Source organism: Mustela lutreola, chromosome 17 (genome assembly GCF_030435805.1).
Source record: "Mustela lutreola isolate mMusLut2 chromosome 17, mMusLut2.pri, whole genome shotgun sequence".
Lineage (NCBI taxonomy): Eukaryota > Metazoa > Chordata > Mammalia > Carnivora > Mustelidae > Mustela > Mustela lutreola.
The window spans coordinates 29,215,202-29,232,503 of NC_081306.1; the positions used below are offsets into that span (position 1 = coordinate 29,215,202).

Genomic DNA, 17,302 nt, shown 5'->3' on the forward strand with positions numbered 1-17,302 from the left:
CTTGGTCTTGGGGTCGGGAAACGCTCGGGAAGCCGAATGGCCTGCTGTGCACGAACAGCAAGCCAGTGGCAAGACAAGTGTCACCTGCTCTCTGTGTGGAGAGATGGAAGCCTGTCTGCTAAGGAGACATGAGGGGACGACTAGGGCAGAGGCGCGTGCTCCACTCTGAGGGAGTCTGGGCAGAAGGCAGGCCTGTCCTGTGCCTCTGGTCCCAAGGAGGCAGCATCTCCTTGGCCACCTGTCCCAAGGGCCGACGGGCTTGCCCCCAGGTGCCATACCCGAAACTCGCAGAAAAAACCCCATGGAGAAACGGGCAGTCAGATGCTGTCTTCCACCAAGATGTGGCAGCTATGTGGGTGGCAGGGGATGTGCCGGGGAAGGAGTGGAGACATTCCCCCACATTTCCCGATCGCAGTGCATGGGCCCTGTGCACAGATCCTGTCGCCTCCTCCCTCCCGTAGTGAAGTCACTGACTTAGACGCCGAGTCTGCCTGAGCGCCTGAGCAAAAGACAAAGCCTTACCTAGGCCAGGAGAAGGTAATAGGCATAGAGTGCCATGCTAGGCCGCGCACGCTGCTGCAGGGTTGTGACTGTGTCTGCTTAGTTCGGCTTAGCAAGGTGAACCCCGGGCGCGAACTTGAAGCCCGGGAAAGCAAGCCCCAAGAGGCACCAGCTCTCCCGCGGCTCTTCTTCCCTGCCGAGACAGAGCCAATGACCAAAGCCTTGCTGAGGAAGCAGCAACGAAGTGCTGTTTGCGCCAAGCTGAAAACCTCTGCGAGAGCATAGGAGTCGCTGGGAAAACAGAGTCGGTTTTGTGGGCTGCTATTGTTGCTTGCCTTAGCCTAGTATTCCCAGCACGATGGGAGAAACCCGCATAGAGCGATAGCCTCTTTGCCAGGGCATCCCCTCTGGGAAAGCACAGCATTCTTTGGGATCAGAGTCAGGTCTGTGGGATGCTGCCTGCTGCTTGCGGGAGCTAGTATCCACAGCACGGTGTGATAAACCCGCATGGAGCGAAATCCTCTTGGCCTGGGCATCCCCTCTGCCTGAGAGAGAAGCGCGGTGGCGCCTGTGGAAAGAGCCTTAAGGGACACGTCTGTCACTGCAGAGCGACGGAAGCCTGGCTGCTAAGGAGACACGACGGGAAAATTAGGGCAGGGGAAAGGGATCCACTCTGAGGAAGGATTCTGGGCAAAAAGCCTTTGGGCTCAAGGAGACAGCAGCAGCTCCTTGTCCACCTGTCCGTGGTGGGGACATGGGCTTGCCACCACGCCCTACCCTGAACTCGAGAAACAACTCCCAGAAAGAACTGGCCATCAGATGCCGTCTCCTACCAGGATGTCGAAGCTTGCTGGCGGCACGGGGTTTAACGTGAAAGAGTGGGGATAGTAACCCAAAGCTCCCTATTCAGTGCAAAGAGCAGTGTGCAGGGATCCTGTCACATTCCTTTCCTGTGGGAAAAGCACTGGCCTAGTCTGCGAGTCCTACTGAGCGCCAGAATAAAAGGCCAAGCGATGCCTACACGGGCGATGGTAGTGTGCATAGAGTGCCATCCTAGGCTACGCACGCTACTGCACGGTTGTGGCTTGTCTGCTTAGTTCGTACCGGCAGGGTGAACTCAGGACGCGAACATGGAGCCCGTGAAAGTGAGGCCCAAGAGGCACCAGCTCTCCCGCAGCTCTTCTTCCCTGACGCGACTGAAGCCGTGCGAGGAAGCAGCGGCGAAGTGCTGTTCGCTCCAAGCCAAAGCCTCTGCGAAAGCACAGCATTCGCTGAGAAGTGTTCTGGCGGCTGCTGCTGCTTGCCTGAGCCCAGTCTCGCGGTGGGAGAAACCCGCATACAGCGAAAGACTCTTTGCCTGGGCATCTCCCCTGGGAAAGCACAGCTTTCCTTGGGAAATCAGAGTTGGGTTTGGGGATGCTGCTGCTGCTTGCCTGAGCTAGTCTCCGCAGCACGGTGAAAGATACCCGCATGGAGCGAAATACTCTTTGTCCTAGCATCCCTTCTGCCTGGGAGAGAAGAGTGGTAGCACTAGTCTGTCACAAAGCTCCCCAGGAGCAAATGTGGGGAAGGCGCAGCACGCCGCCCCCGGGGAAGAGAAGGAGCCCTTTGCCTTGGGGTTGGGAAACCTCGGGAAGCAGGATAGACTGCTGTACACGAACAGCAGGCCAGTGGCAAGACAAGTGTCACCGGCTCCCTGTGCGGAGAGATGGAAGCCTGTCTGCTAAGGAGACATGAGGGGACGACTAGGGCAGGCGTGCGTGCTCCACACTGAGGAAGGAGTTTGGGCAGAAGGCCGGCCGGTCCTGTGCCTCTGGTCCCAAGGAGAGAGCATCACCTTGGACACCTGTCCCAAGGGCAGACTGGTTTCCCCCATGTGCCACACCTGGATCTCGCAGAAACAACCCCATGGAGAAACGGGCAGTCAGATGACGTCTTCCACCAAGATGTGGCAGCGTTGTGGGTGGCAGGGGTGTGCCGGGGAAGGAGTGGAGACAGTCCCCCACAGTTCCCCATCCCAGTGCACGGGCCGTGTGCACAGATCCTGCGCCTCCTCTCTCCTGTAGTGAAGGCACCGGCCTAGACCCCGAATCTGCCTGAGCGCCTGAGCAAAAGACAAAGCCTTACCTAGGCCAGGAGAAGGTAATAGGCATAGAGTGCCATGCTAGGCCACGCACGCTGCTGCAGGGTTGTGACTGTGTCTTCTTAGTTCGGCTTAGCAAGGTGAACCCGGTCGCGGACTTGGAGCCCGGGAAAGCAAGGCCTAAGAGGCACCAGCCCTCCCGCGGCTCTTCTTCCGTGCCGCTACAGAGCCAATGACCAAAGCCTTGCTGAGGAAGCAGCAGCGAAGTGCGGTTTGCGCCAAGCTGAAAACCTCTGCGAGAGCATAGGTGTCGCTGGGAAAACAGAGTCGGTTCTGTGGTCTGCTTTTGTTGCTTGCCTTAGCCTAGTATTCCCAGCACGATGGGAGAAACCCGCATAGAGCGAAAGCCTCTTTACCGGGTCATCCCCTCTGGGAAAGCACAGCATTCTTTGGGAAATCAGAGTCGGGTCTGTGGGAGGCCGCCTGCTGCTTGCCGGAGCTAGTCTCCACAGCACGGTGTGATAAACCCACATGGAGCGAAATCCTCTTGGCCTGGGCATCCCCTCTGCCTGAGAGAGAAGCGCGGTGGCGCCTGTGGAAAGAGCCTTAAGGGACACGTCTATCACTGCAGAGCGACGGAAGCCTGGCTGCTAAGGAGACACGAGGGGAAGATTAGGGCAGGGGAAAGGGCTCCACTCTGAGGAATGAGTCTGAGCAGAAAGCCTTTGGGCTCAAGGAGACAGCAGCTCCTTGGCCAACTGTCCGTGGTGGAGACATGGGCTTGCCACCAGGAACCTACCCTGAACTCGAGAAACAACTCCCAGAAAGAACTGGCCATCAGATGCCGTCTTTCACCAGGATGTGGAAGCTTGGAGGAGGCACGGGGTTTAAGGGGAAGGAGAGGGGACAGTCCCGCAAAGCTCCCTGTTCAGTGCACAGGGCAGTGTGCAGGGATCCTGTCACCTTCCTTTCCAGTGGGGAAAGCGCTGGCCTAGTCCGCGAGTCCTCCTGAGCGTCTGAGTAAAAGGCCAAGCGATGCCTACACCGAGAGATGGTAGTGTGCATAGAGTGCCAATCTAGGCTACGCACGCTACTGCACGGTGGTGGCTGTGTCTGTTTAGTTCGGCCTGGCAGGGTGAACCCAGGACGCGAACATGGAGCCCGGGAAAGCAAGGCCCAAGAGGCACCAGCTCTCCCGCAGCTCTTCTTCCCTGACGCGACTGAAGCCTTGCTGAGGAAGCAGCGGCGAAGTGCTGTTCGCGCCAAGCCAAAGCCTCTGCGAAAGCACAGCATTTGCTGAGAAGTGTTTTGCGGGCTGCTGCTGCTTGCCTGAGCCCAGTCTCGCCGTGGGAGAAACGCGCATACAGCGAAAGCCTCTTTGACTGGGCATCCCCCCTGGGAAAGCACAGCATTCGTTGGGAAATCACAGTTGGGTTTGCGGATACTGCTGCTGCTTGCCTGAGCTAGTCTCCGCAGCAGGGTGGAAGATACCCGCATGGAGCGAAATACTCTTTGCCCTAGCATCCCTTCTGCCTGAGAGAGAAGAGTGGTAGCACTCGTCTGTCACAGCGCTCCTCAGGAGCAAGTGTGGGGAACGAACAGCACGCCACCCCCAGGGAATAGAAGGAGCCCTTGGTCTTGGGGTCGGGAAACGCTCGGGAAGCCGAATGGCCTGCTGTGCACGAACAGCAAGCCAGTGGCAAGACAAGTGTCACCTGCTCTCTGTGTGGAGAGATGGAAGCCTGTCTGCTAAGGAGACATGAGGGGACGACTAGGGCAGAGGCGCGTGCTCCACTCTGAGGGAGTCTGGGCAGAAGGCAGGCCTGTCCTGTGCCTCTGGTCCCAAGGAGGCAGCATCTCCTTGGCCACCTGTCCCAAGGGCCGACGGGCTTGCCCCCAGGTGCCATACCCGGAACTCGCAGAAAAAACCCCATGGAGAAACGGGCAGTCAGATGCTGTCTTCCACCAAGATGTGGCAGCTATGTGGGTGGCAGGGGATGTGCCGGGGAAGGAGTGGAGACATTCCCCCACATTTCCCGATCGCAGTGCATGGGCCCTGTGCACAGATCCTGTCGCCTCCTCCCTCCCGTAGTGAAGTCACTGGCTTAGACGCCGAGTCTGCCTGAGCGCCTGAGCAAAAGACAAAGCCTTACCTAGGCCAGGAGAAGGTAATAGGCATAGAGTGCCATGCTAGGCCGCGCACGCTGCTGCAGGGTTGTGACTGTGTCTGCTTAGTTCGGCTTAGCAAGGTGAACCCCGGGCGCGAACTTGAAGCCCGGGAAAGCAAGGCCCAAGAGGCACCAGCTCTCTCGCGGCTCTTCTTCCCTGCCGAGACAGAGCCAATGACCAAAGCCTTGCTGAGGAAGCAGCAACGAAGTGCTGTTTGCGCCAAGCTGAAAACCTCTGCGAGAGCATAGGAGTCGCTGGGAAAACAGAGTCGGTTTTGTGGGCTGCTATTGTTGCTTGCCTTAGCCTAGTATTCCCAGCACGATGGGAGAAACCCGCATAGAGCGATAGCCTCTTTGCCAGGGCATCCCCTCTGGGAAAGCACAGCATTCTTTGGGATCAGAGTCAGGTCTGTGGGATGCTGCCTGCTGCTTGCGGGAGCTAGTATCCACAGCACGGTGTGATAAACCCACATGGAGCGAAATCCTCTTGGCCTGGGCATACCCTCTGACTGAGAGAGAAGCGCGGTGGCGCCTGTGGAAAGAGCCTTAAGGGACACGTCTGTCACTGCAGAGCGACGGAAGCCTGGCTGCTAAGGAGACACGACGGGAAAATTAGGGCAGGGGAAAGGGATCCATTCTGAGGAAGGAGTCTGGGCAAAAAGCCTTTGGGCTCAAGGAGACAGCAGCAGCTCCTTGTCCACCTGTCCGTGGTGGGGACACGGGCTTGCCACCACGCCCTACCCTGAACTCGAGAAACAACTCCCAGAAAGAACTGGCCATCAGATGCCGTCTCCTACCAGGATGTCGAAGCTTGCTGGCGGCACGGGGTTTAACGTGAAAGAGTGGGGATAGTAACCCAAAGCTCCCTATTCAGTGCAAAGAGCAGTGTGCAGGGATCCTGTCACATTCCTTTCCTGTGGGAAAAGCACTGGCCTAGTCTGCGAGTCCTACTGAGCGCCAGAATAAAAGGCCAAGCGATGCCTACACGGGCGATGGTAGTGTGCATAGAGTGCCATCCCAGGCTACGCACGCTACTGCACGGTTGTGGCTTGTCTGCTTAGTTCGTACCGGCAGGGTGAACTCAGGACGCGAACATGGAGCCCGTGAAAGTGAGGCCCAAGAGGCACCAGCTCTCCCGCAGCTCTTCTTCCCTGACGCGACTGAAGCCGTGCGAGGAAGCAGCGGCGAAGTGCTGTTCGCTCCAAGCCAAAGCCTCTGCGAAAGCACAGCATTCGCTGAGAAGTGTTCTGGCGGCTGCTGCTGCTTGCCTGAGCCCAGTCTCGCGGTGGGAGAAACCCGCATACAGCGAAAGCCTCTTTGCCTGGGCATCTCCCCTGGGAAAGCACAGCTTTCCTTGGGAAATCAGAGTTGGGTTTGGGGATGCTGCTGCTGCTTGCCTGAGCTAGTCTCCGCAGCACGGTGGAAGATACCCGCATGGAGCGAAATGCTCTTTGTCCTAGCATCCCTTCTGCCTGGGAGAGAAGAGTGGTAGCACTAGTCTGTCACAAAGCTCCCCAGGAGCAAATGTGGGGAAGGCGCAGCACGCCGCCCCCGGGGAAGAGAAGGAGCCCTTGGCCTTGGGGTCGGGAAACCTCGGGAAGCAGGATAGACTGCTGTACACGAACAGCAGGCCAGTGGCAAGACAAGTGTCACCGGCTCCCTGTGCGGAGAGATGGAAGCCTGTCTGCTAAGGAGACATGAGGGGACGACTAGGGCAGGCGTGCGTGCTCCACTCTGAGGAAGGAGTTTGGGCAGAAGGCCGGCCGGTCCTGTGCCTCTGGTCCCAAGGAGAGAGCATCACCTTGGACACCTGTCCCAAGGGCAGACTGGTTTCCCCCATGTGCCATACCTGGAACTCGCAGAAACAACCCCATGGAGAAACGGGCAGTCAGATGACGTCTTCCACCAAGATGTGGCAGCGTTGTGGGTGGCAGGGGTGTGCCGGGGAAGGAGTGGAGACAGTCCCCCACAGTTCCCCATCCCAGTGCACGGGCCGTGTGCACAGATCCTGCGCCTCCTCTCTCCTGTAGTGAAGGCACCGGCCTAGACCCCGAATCTGCCTGAGCGCCTGAGCAAAAGACAAAGCCTTACCTAGGCCAGGAGAAGGTAATAGGCATAGAGTGCCATGCTAGGCCACGCACGCTGCTGCAGGGTTGTGACTGTGTCTTCTTAGTTCGGCTTAGCAAGGTGAACCCGGTCGCGGACTTGGAGCCCGGGAAAGCAAGGCCTAAGAGGCACCAGCCCTCCCGCGGCTCTTCTTCCGTGCCGCTCCAGAGCCAGTGACCAAAGCCTTGCTGGGGAAGCAGCAGCGAAGTGCGGTTTGCGCCAAGCTGAAAACCTCTGCGAGAGCATAGGTGTCGCTGGGAAAACAGAGTCGGTTCTGTGGTCTGCTTTTGTTGCTTGCCTTAGCCTAGTATTCCCAGCACGATGGGAGAAACCCGCATAGAGCGAAAGCCTCTTTACCGGGTCATCCCCTCTGAGAAAGCACAGCATTCTTTAGGAAATCAGAGTCGGGTCTGTGGGAGGCCGCCTGCTGCTTGCCGGAGCTAGTATCCACAGCACGGTGTGATAAACCCGCATGGAGCGAAATCCTCTTGGCCTGGGCATCCCCTCTGCCTGAGAGAGAAGCGCGGTGGCGCCTGTGGAAAGAGCCTTAAGGGACACGTCTGTCACTGCAGAGTGTCGGAAGCCTGGCTGCTAAGGAGACACGAGGGGAAGATTAGGGCAGGGGAAAGGGCTCAACTCTGAGGAATGAGTCTGAGCAGAAAGCCTTTGGGCTCAAGGAGACAGCAGCTCCTTGGCCACCTGTCCGTGGTGGAGACATGGGCTTGCCACCAGGAACCTACCCTGAACTCGAGAAACAACTCCCAGAAAGAACTGGCCATCAGATGCCGTCTTTCACCAGGATGTGGAAGCTTGGAGGAGGCACGGGGTTTAAGGGGAAGGAGAGGGGACAGTCCCGCAAAGCTCCCTGTTCAGTGCACAGGGCAGTGTGCAGGGATCCTGTCACCTTCCTTTCCAGTGGGGAAAGCGCTGGCCTAGTCCGCGAGTCCTCCTGAGCGCCTGAGTAAAAGGCCAAGCGATGCCTACACCGAGAGATGGTAGTGTGCATAGAGTGCCAATCTAGGCTACGCACGCTACTGCACGGTGGTGGCTGTGTCTGCTTAGTTCGGCCTGGCAGGGTGAACCCAGGACGCGAACATGGAGCCCGGGAAAGCAAGGCCCAAGAGGCACCAGCTCTCCCGCAGCTCTTCTTCCCTGACGCGACTGAAGCCTTGCTGAGGAAGCAGCGGCGAAGTGCTGTTCGCGCCAAGCCAAAGCCTCTGCGAAAGCACAGCATTTGCTGAGAAGTGTTTTGCGGGCTGCTGCTGCTTGCCTGAGCCCAGTCTCGCCGTGGGAGAAACGCGCATACAGCGAAAGCCTCTTTGACTCGGCATCTCCCCTGGGAAAGCACAGCTTTCCTTGGGAAATCAGAGTTGGGTTTGGGGATGCTGCTGCTGCTTGCCTGAGCTAATCTCCGCAGCACGGTGGAAGATACCCGCATGGAGCGAAATACTCTTTGCCCTAGCATCCCTTCTGCCTGAGAGAGAAGAGTGGTAGCACTCGTCTGTCACAGCGCTCCTCAGGAGCAAGTGTGGGGAACGAACAGCACGCCACCCCCAGGGAATAGAAGGAGCCCTTGGTCTTGGGGTCGGGAAACGCTCGGGAAGCCGAATGGCCTGCTGTGCACGAACAGCAGGCCAGTGGCAAGACAAGTGTCACCTGCTCTCTGTGCGGAGAGATGGAAGACTGTCTGCTAAGGAGACATGAGGGGACGACTAGGGCAGAGGCGCGTGCTCCACTCTGAGGAAGGAGTCTGGGCAGAAGGCAGGCCTGTCCTGTGCCTCTGGTCCCAAGGAGACAGCATCTCCTTGGCCACCTGTCCCAAGGGCCGACGGGCTTGCCCCCAGGTGCCATACCCGGAACTCGCAGAAAAAAACCCATGGAGAAACGGGCAGTCAGATGCTGTCTTCCACCAAGATGTGGCAGCTATGTGGGTGGCAGGGGGTGTGCCGGGGAAGGAGTGGAGACATTCCCCCACATTTCCCGATCGCAGTGCATGGGCCCTGTGCACAGATCCTGTCGCCTCCTCCCTCCTGTATTGAAGTCACTGGCTTAGACGCCGAGTCTGCCTGAGCGCCTGAGCAAAAGACAAAGCCTTACCTAGGCCAGGAGAAGGTAATAGGCATAGAGTGCCATGCTAGGCCGCGCACGCTGCTGCAGGGTTGTGACTGTGTCTGCTTAGTTCGGCTTAGCAAGGTGAACACCGGGCGCGAACTTGAAGCCCGGGAAAGCAAGGCCCAAGAGGCACCAGCTCTCTCGCGGCTCTTCTTCCCTGCCGAGACAGAGCCAATGACCAAAGCCTTGCTCAGGAAGCAGCAACGAAGTGCTGTTTGCGCCAAGCTGAAAACCTCTGCGAGAGCATAGGAGTCGCTGGGAAAACAGAGTCGGTTTTGTGGGCTGCTATTGTTGCTTGCCTTAGCCTAGTATTCCCAGCACGATGGGAGAAACCCGCATAGAGCGATAGCCTCTTTGCCAGGGCATCCCCTCTGGGAAAGCACAGCATTCTTTGGGATCAGAGTCAGGTCTGTGGGATGCTGCCTGCTGCTTGCGGGAGCTAGTATCCACAGCACGGTGTGATAAACCCACATGGAGCGAAATCCTCTTGGCCTGGGCATCCCCTCTGCCTGAGAGAGAAGCGCGGTGGCGCCTGTGGAAGAGCCTTAAGGGACACGTCTGTCACTGCAGAGCGACGGAAGCCTGGCTGCTAAGGAGACACGACGGGAAAATTAGGGCAGGGGAAAGGGATCCACTCTGAGGAAGGAGTCTGGGCAAAAAGCCTTTGGGCTCAAGGAGACAGCAGCAGCTCCTTGTCCACCTGTCCGTGGTGGGGACATGGGCTTGCCACCACGCCCTACCCTGAACTCGAGAAACAACTCCCAGAAAGAACTGGCCATCAGATGCCGTCTCCTACCAGGATGTCGAAGCTTGCTGGCGGCACGGGGTTTAACGTGAAAGAGTGGGGATAGTAACCCAAAGCTCCCTATTCAGTGCAAAGAGCAGTGTGCAGGGATCCTGTCACATTCCTTTCCTGTGGGAAAAGCACTGGCCTAGTCTGCGAGTCCTACTGAGCGCCAGAATAAAAGGCCACGCGATGCCTACACGGGCGATGGTAGTGTGCATAGAGTGCCATCCCAGGCTACGCACGCTACTGCACGGTTGTGGCTTGTCTGCTTAGTTCGTACCGGCAGGGTGAACTCAGGACGCGAACATGGAGCCCGTGAAAGTGAGGCCCAAGAGGCACCAGCTCTCCCGCAGCTCTTCTTCCCTGACGTGACTGAAGCCGTGCGAGGAAGCAGCGGCGAAGTGCTGTTCGCTCCAAGCCAAAGCCTCTGCGAAAGCACAGCATTCGCTGAGAAGTGTTCTGGCGGCTGCTGCTGCTTGCCTGAGCCCAGTCTCGCGGTGGGAGAAACCCGCATACAGCGAAAGCCTCTTTGCCTGGGCATCTCCCCTGGGAAAGCACAGCTTTCCTTGGGAAATCAGAGTTGGGTTTGGGGATGCTGCTGCTGCTTGCCTGAGCTAGTCTCCGCAGCACGGTGGAAGATACCCGCATGGAGCGAAATGCTCTTTGTCCTAGCATCCCTTCTGCCTGGGAGAGAAGAGTGGTAGCACTAGTCTGTCACAAAGCTCCCCAGGAGCAAATGTGGGGAAGGCGCAGCACGCCGCCCCCGGGGAAGAGAAGGAGCCCTTGGCCTTGGGGTCGGGAAACCTCGGGAAGCAGGATAGACTGCTGTACACGAACAGCAGGCCAGTGGCAAGACAAGTGTCACCGGCTCCCTGTGCGGAGAGATGGAAGCCTGTCTGCTAAGGAGACATGAGGGGACGACTAGGGCAGGCGTGCGTGCTCCACTCTGAGGAAGGAGTTTGGGCAGAAGGCCCGCCGGTCCTGTGCCTCTGGTCCCAAGGAGAGAGCATCACCTTGGACACCTGTCCCAAGGGCAGAATGGTTTCCCCCATGTGCCACACCTGGAACTCGCAGAAACAACCCCATGGAGAAACGGGCAGTCAGATGACGTCTTCCACCAAGATGTGGCAGCGTTGTGGGTGGCAGGGGTGTGCCGGGGAAGGAGTGGAGACAGTCCCCCACAGTTCCCCATCCCAGTGCACGGGCCGTGTGCACAGATCCTGCGCCTCCTCTCTCCTGTAGTGAAGGCACCGGCCTAGACCCCGAATCTGCCTGAGCGCCTGAGCAAAAGACAAAGCCTTACCTAGGCCAGGAGATGGTAATAGGCATAGAGTGCCATGCTAGGCCACGCACGCTGCTGCAGGGTTGTGACTGTGTCTTCTTAGTTCGGCTTAGCAAGGTGAACCCGGTCGCGGACTTGGAGCCCGGGAAAGCAAGGCCTAAGAGGCACCAGCCCTCCCGCGGCTCTTCTTCCGTGCCGCTCCAGAGCCAATGACCAAAGCCTTGCTGGGGAAGCAGCAGCGAAGTGCGGTTTGCGCCAAGCTGAAAACCTCTGCGAGAGCATAGGTGTCGCTGGGAAAACAGAGTCGGTTCTGTGGTCTGCTTTTGTTGCTTGCCTTAGCCTAGTATTCCCAGCACGATGGGAGAAACCCGCATAGAGCGAAAGCCTCTTTACCGGGTCATCCCCTCTGGGAAAGCACAGCATTCTTTAGGAAATCAGAGTCGGGTCTGTGGGAGGCCGCCTGCTGCTTGCCGGAGCTAGTCTCCACAGCACGTCTTGATAAACCCGCATGGAGCGAAATCCTCTTGGCCTGGGCATCCCCTCTGCCTGAGAGAGAAGCGCGGTGGCGCCTGTGGAAAGAGCCTTAAGGGACACGTCTGTCACTGCAGAGCGACGGAAGCCTGGCTGCTAAGGAGACACGAGGGGAAGATTAGGGCAGGGGAAAGGGCTCCACTCTGAGGAATGAGTCTGAGCAGAAAGCCTTTGGGCTCAAGGAGACAGCAGCTCCTTGGCCACCTGTCCGTGGTGGAGACATGGGCTTGCCACCAGGAACCTACCCTGAACTCGAGAAACAACTCCCAGAAAGAACTGGCCATCAGATGCCGTCGTTCACCAGGATGTGGAAGCTTGGAGGAGGCACGGGGTTTAAGGGGAAGGAGAGGGGACAGTCCCGCAAAGCTCCCTGTTCAGTGCACAGGGCAGTGTGCAGGGATCCTGTCACCTTCCTTTCCAGTGGGGAAAGCGCTGGCCTAGTCCGCGAGTCCTCCTGAGCGCCTGAGTAAAAGGCCAAGCGATGACTACACCGAGAGATGGTAGTGTGCATAGAGTGCCAATCTAGGCTACGCACGCTACTGCACGGTGGTGGCTGTGTCTGCTTAGTTCGGCCTGGCAGGGTGAACCCAGGACGCGAACATGGAGCCCGGGAAAGCAAGGCCCAAGAGGCACCAGCTCTCCCGCAGCTCTTCTTCCCTGACGCGACTGAAGCCTTGCTGAGGAAGCAGCGGCGAAGTGCTGTTCGCGCCAAGCCAAAGCCTCTGCGAAAGCACAGCATTTGCTGAGAAGTGTTTTGCGGGCTGCTGCTGCTTGCCTGAGCCCAGTCTCGCCGTGGGAGAAACGCGCATACAGCGAAAGCCTCTTTGACTTGGCATCTCCCCTGGGAAAGCACAGCTTTCCTTGGGAAATCAGAGTTGGGTTTGGGGATGCTGCTGCTGCTTGCCTGAGCTAGTCTCCGCAGCACGGTGGAAGATACCCGCATGGAGCGAAATACTCTTTGCCCTAGCATCCCTTCTGCCTGAGAGAGAAGAGTGGTAGCACTCGTCTGTCACAGCGCTCCTCAGGAGCAAGTGTGGGGAACGAACAGCACGCCACCCCCAGGGAATAGAAGGAGCCCTTGGTCTTGGGGTCGGGAAACGCTCGGGAAGCCGAATGGCCTGCTGTGCACGAACAGCAGGCCAGTGGCAAGACAAGTGTCACCTGCTCTCTGTGCGGAGAGATGGAAGCCTGTCTGCTAAGGAGACATGAGGGCACGACTAGGGCAGAGGCGCGTGCTCCACTCTGAGGAAGGAGTCTGGGCAGAAGGCAGGCCTGTCCTGTGCCTCTGGTCCCAAGGAGACAGCATCTCCTTGGCCACCTGTCCCAAGGGCCGACGGGCTTGCCCCCAGGTGCCATACCTGGAACTCGCAGAAAAAACCCCATGGAGAAACGGGCAGTCAGATGCTGTCTTCCACCAAGATGTGGCAGCTATGTGGGTGGCAGGGGGTGTGCCGGGGAAGGAGTGGAGACATTCCCCCACATTTCCCGATCGCAGTGCATGGGCCCTGTGCACAGATCCTGTCGCCTCCTCCCTCCCTTAGTGAAGTCACTGACTTAGACGCCGAGTCTGCCTGAGCGCCTGAGCAAAAGACAAAGCCTTACCTAGGCCAGGAGAAGGTAATAGGCATAGAGTGCCATGCTAGGCCGCGCACGCTGCTGCAGGGTTGTGACTGTGTCTGCTTAGTTCGGCTTAGCAAGGTGAACCCCGGGCGCGAACTTGAAGCCCGGGAAAGCAAGGCCCAAGAGGCACCAGCTCTCTCGCGGCTCTTCTTCCCTGCCGAGACAGAGCCAATGACCAAAGCCTTGCTGAGGAAGCAGCAACGAATTGCTGTTTGCGCCAAGCTGAAAACCTCTGCGAGAGCATAGGAGTCGCTGGGAAAACAGAGTCGGTTTTGTGGGCTGCTATTGTTGCTTGCCTTAGCCTAGTATTCCCAGCACGATGGGAGAAACCCGCATAGAGCGATAGCCTCTTTGCCAGGGCATCCCCTCTGGGAAAGCACAGCATTCTTTGGGATCAGAGTCAGGTCTGTGGGATGCTGCCTGCTGCTTGCGGGAGCTAGTATCCACAGCACGGTGTGATAAACCCACATGGAGCGAAATCCTCTTGGCCTGGGCATCCCCTCTGCCTGAGAGAGAAGCGCGGTGGCGCCTGTGGAAAGAGCCTTAAGGGACACGTCTGTCACTGCAGAGCGACGGAAGCCTGGCTGCTAAGGAGACACGACGGGAAAATTAGGGCAGGGGAAAGGGCTCCACTCTGAGGTGGAGTCAATGCAGAAAGCCTTTGGGCTCAAGGAGAGAGCAGCTCCTTGGCCACCTGTCCGTGATGGAGACATGGGCTAGCCACCACGCGCCTACCCTGAACTCTAGAAACAACTCCCAGAAAGAACTGGCCATCAGATGCCGTATTCCACCAGGATGTGGAAGCTTGGAGGAGGCACGGGGTTTAATGGGAAGGAGAGGGGGAGTCCCGCAAAACTCCCTATTCAGTGCACAGGGCAGTGTGCAGGGATCCTGTCACCGTCCTTTCAGGAGGGGAAAGCACTGGCCTAGTCCGCGAGTCCTGCTGAGCGCCTGAGTAAAAGGCCAAGCGATGCCTACACCGAGAGATGGTAGTGCATAGAGTGCCGTCCTAGGCTACGCACGCTACTGCACGGTGGTGGCTGTGTCTCCTTAGATCGGGCTGGCAGTGTGAACCCAGGACGCGAACATGGAGCCCGGGTAAGCAAGGACCAAGAGGCACCAGCTCTCCTGCTGCTCTTCTTCCCTGACGCGACTGGAGCCTTTCTGAGGAAGCAGCGGCGAAGTGCTCTTCGCTCCAAGCCAAAGCCTCTGAGAAATCAAAGCATTCGCTGAGAAGTGTTTTGCGGCTGCTGCTGCTTGCTTGAGCCCAGTCCCTCGGTGGGAGAATCCCGCATACAGCGAAAGCCTCTTTGCCTGGGCATCTCCCCTGGGAAAGCACAGCATTCGTTGGGAAATCAGAGTTGGGTTTGGGGATGCTGCTGCTGCTTGCCTGAGCTACTCTCCACAGCAGTTTGGAAGATACCCGCATGGAGCGAAATACTCTTTGCCCTAGCATCCCCTCTGCTTGAGAGAGAAGCGTGGTTGCACACTTGTGTCACCGCCCTCCCCAGGAGCAAGTGTGGGGAAGGCGCAGCACGCCGCCCCCGGGGAAGAGAAGGAGCCGCTGGCTTTAGGGTCGGGAAAATTGAACAGCCACATGCAGAAAAATGACATTGGATCATTTCCTTACACCATACATGAAAATAGACTGGAAATGGGTGAAGAAGTATAATGTGAGAAAGAATCCATCAAAATCCTTTAGGAGAGAGCAGATAGCAACCTCTTTGTCCTCAGCAGCAGCAACTTCTTCCTAGGAACATCGCCAAAGGCAAGGGAAGCAAGGGAAAGAATGAACTATAGCGATTTCCTCAGATCAAAAAGCTTTTGCCCAGCAAAGGAAACAGTTAACAAAGCCAAAAGATGACTGTCAGAAGTTATCTGGGAGAAGATATTTGCAAATGACATACCAGATAAAGGGCCAGTATCCAAAATTTATAAAGAGCTTATCAAACTCAACACCCTAAGAACAAATAATCCAATGAAGAAATGGGCAGAGGACATGAACAGACATTTCTGCAAAGAATACATCCAAATGGCCAACAGACACATGAAAAAATGCTCCACATTACTTGGCATCAGGGAAATACAAATCAAAACCAGAATGAGATACCACCTCACACCTTTCAGAATGGCTAAAATGAACAAGTCAGTCAATGACAGATGCTGGCGAGGATGTGGAGAAAGGGCAACCCTCCTACACTGTACGCGGGAATGCAAGCTGGTGCAACCACTCTGGAAAACAGCGTGGAGGTGCCTCAAAAAGCTGAAAATAGAACTACTCTAGGACCTAGTGATTGTAGTACTGAGTATATACCCTACATATACAAACGTGGCATTCTGAAGGGGCACATGCACCCAAATGTTTATAGCAGCAATGTCCACAATAGTTAAACTATGGAAAGAACCTAAATGTCCTTCAACAGATGAATCAATAAATAAGATGTAGTATATATGTACAATGAAATACTATGCAGCCATCAAAAGAAATGAAATCCTGCTATTTGTGATGTTGTGGATGGAACTAGAGGGTATTATGCATGGCGAAATAAATCAATCTGAGAAAGACAACTATCCTATGATCTCCCTGATATGATGAAGTAGAGATGCAACATAGGCGGTTTGGGGCGTACGAAAAGAAAAATAAAAGAAGATGGGATTGGGAGGGAGACAAACCATAAAAGACTGAATCTCACAAGACAGACTGAGGGTAGCTGGGGGGAGGTGTGTTGGGAGAGGATGGTGGGGGTATGGACATTGGGGAGGGCAAGTGCTATGGTGAGTGATGGTGAGTGCTATGAAATGTGTGAACCTGGTGATTCACAGACCTGTACCCCTAGGGATAAAAACACATTATATGTTTATAAAAAAAATTAAAAAATAATTTTAAAAATCCATTAAAGAGAAAACACATATTGCAAGCCCAGAGCTAATCTCATATTCAATCAAAAAAGTTTGAAAGTTTTCCCCTTAACGATCAGAAAAAAGACAAGTGTATCCACTTTCACTACTCTCATTTGACATACTACTGGATGTCCTAGCCAGAGAAACAAGGAACATAAGGAAATAAAAGACTCCAAAAAAAAAAGGAAGAAGTAAAATTTTATTTTTTTGGATAACATGAACTTACATGTTAAAAAATCCTAAAAACTTCACAAAAAATTTTGAATAAACAAATTTAGTAAAGCTGCCAAATACAAGATCAATATATAACAGACAAGAATTTTGTTTTGTTTCATTTCTTTTTAATATGGAATGCTTCCCAGTTTTTCATGTCATCCTTGTTTAGTGATCACGCTAATCTTCTCTGCATCATTCCAATTTTAGTATATGTGCTGCCAAAGTAAGCACAAGACAGGAGCATTTTAACACTCTAATGATGAACTATCTGAAAAAATAAAGAAAACAATCTAATTCACAATAGCATCAAAAATAATAAAATACTTAGGAATAGATTTAACTAAGAAGATGAAAGATCTGTACTCCATAAACTATGACATTGATAAAGAAATTGAAGGAGACACAAACGGAAAGATAGCTCATATTTATGAATGGCAAGAATTAACATTGTTAAAATGTCCATACTACCGAAAACCATCTGTAAATCCAATTCCTATCAAAAATCCAATGTTAGGGGCGCCTGGGTGGCTCAGTGGGTTAAGCCGCTGCCTTCGGCTCAGGTCATGATCCCAGGGTCCTGGGATCGAGCCCTGCATCAGGCTCTCTGCTCAGCAGGAAGCCTGCTTCCTCTTCTCTCTCTGCCTGCCTCTCTGCCTGCTTGTCATCTCTCTCTGTCAAATAAATAAATTAAAAATCTTAAAAAAAAATCCAATATTATTTTTTTACAGAAGTAAGTAAAGAATCCTAAAATTTATATGAGACCATAAAAGACGACAAATAATAAAAGCAGTTCTGAGAAAGAATGAAGAAGAGAAATTACACTTCTTGATTTGAAACTATACTACAAAGCCCTCATGCTCAAAACAATAAAGTATACTGGCATAAAAAAAGACCCATAAACAAGTAGAACAGAATTGAGAGTCCAGAAATAAATCCTTTCATACAGTCACCTAATATTTGACAGGGGCCAACATATGTAATGGGTAAAGATAGTC

General features: G+C 55.2%; 1 non-coding gene across 1 annotated transcript; it reads right to left on the reverse strand.

The window, feature by feature from the left end:
• Nucleotides 1–16,431: 16,431 nt before the first annotated feature.
• LOC131820188 (U6 spliceosomal RNA) lies at nt 16,432–16,538 on the reverse strand. Its single transcript, XR_009349507.1, has one exon. It is a non-coding gene; the product is annotated as a U6 spliceosomal RNA (small nuclear RNA).
• Between the last annotated feature and the right edge of the window lie 764 nt (nt 16,539–17,302).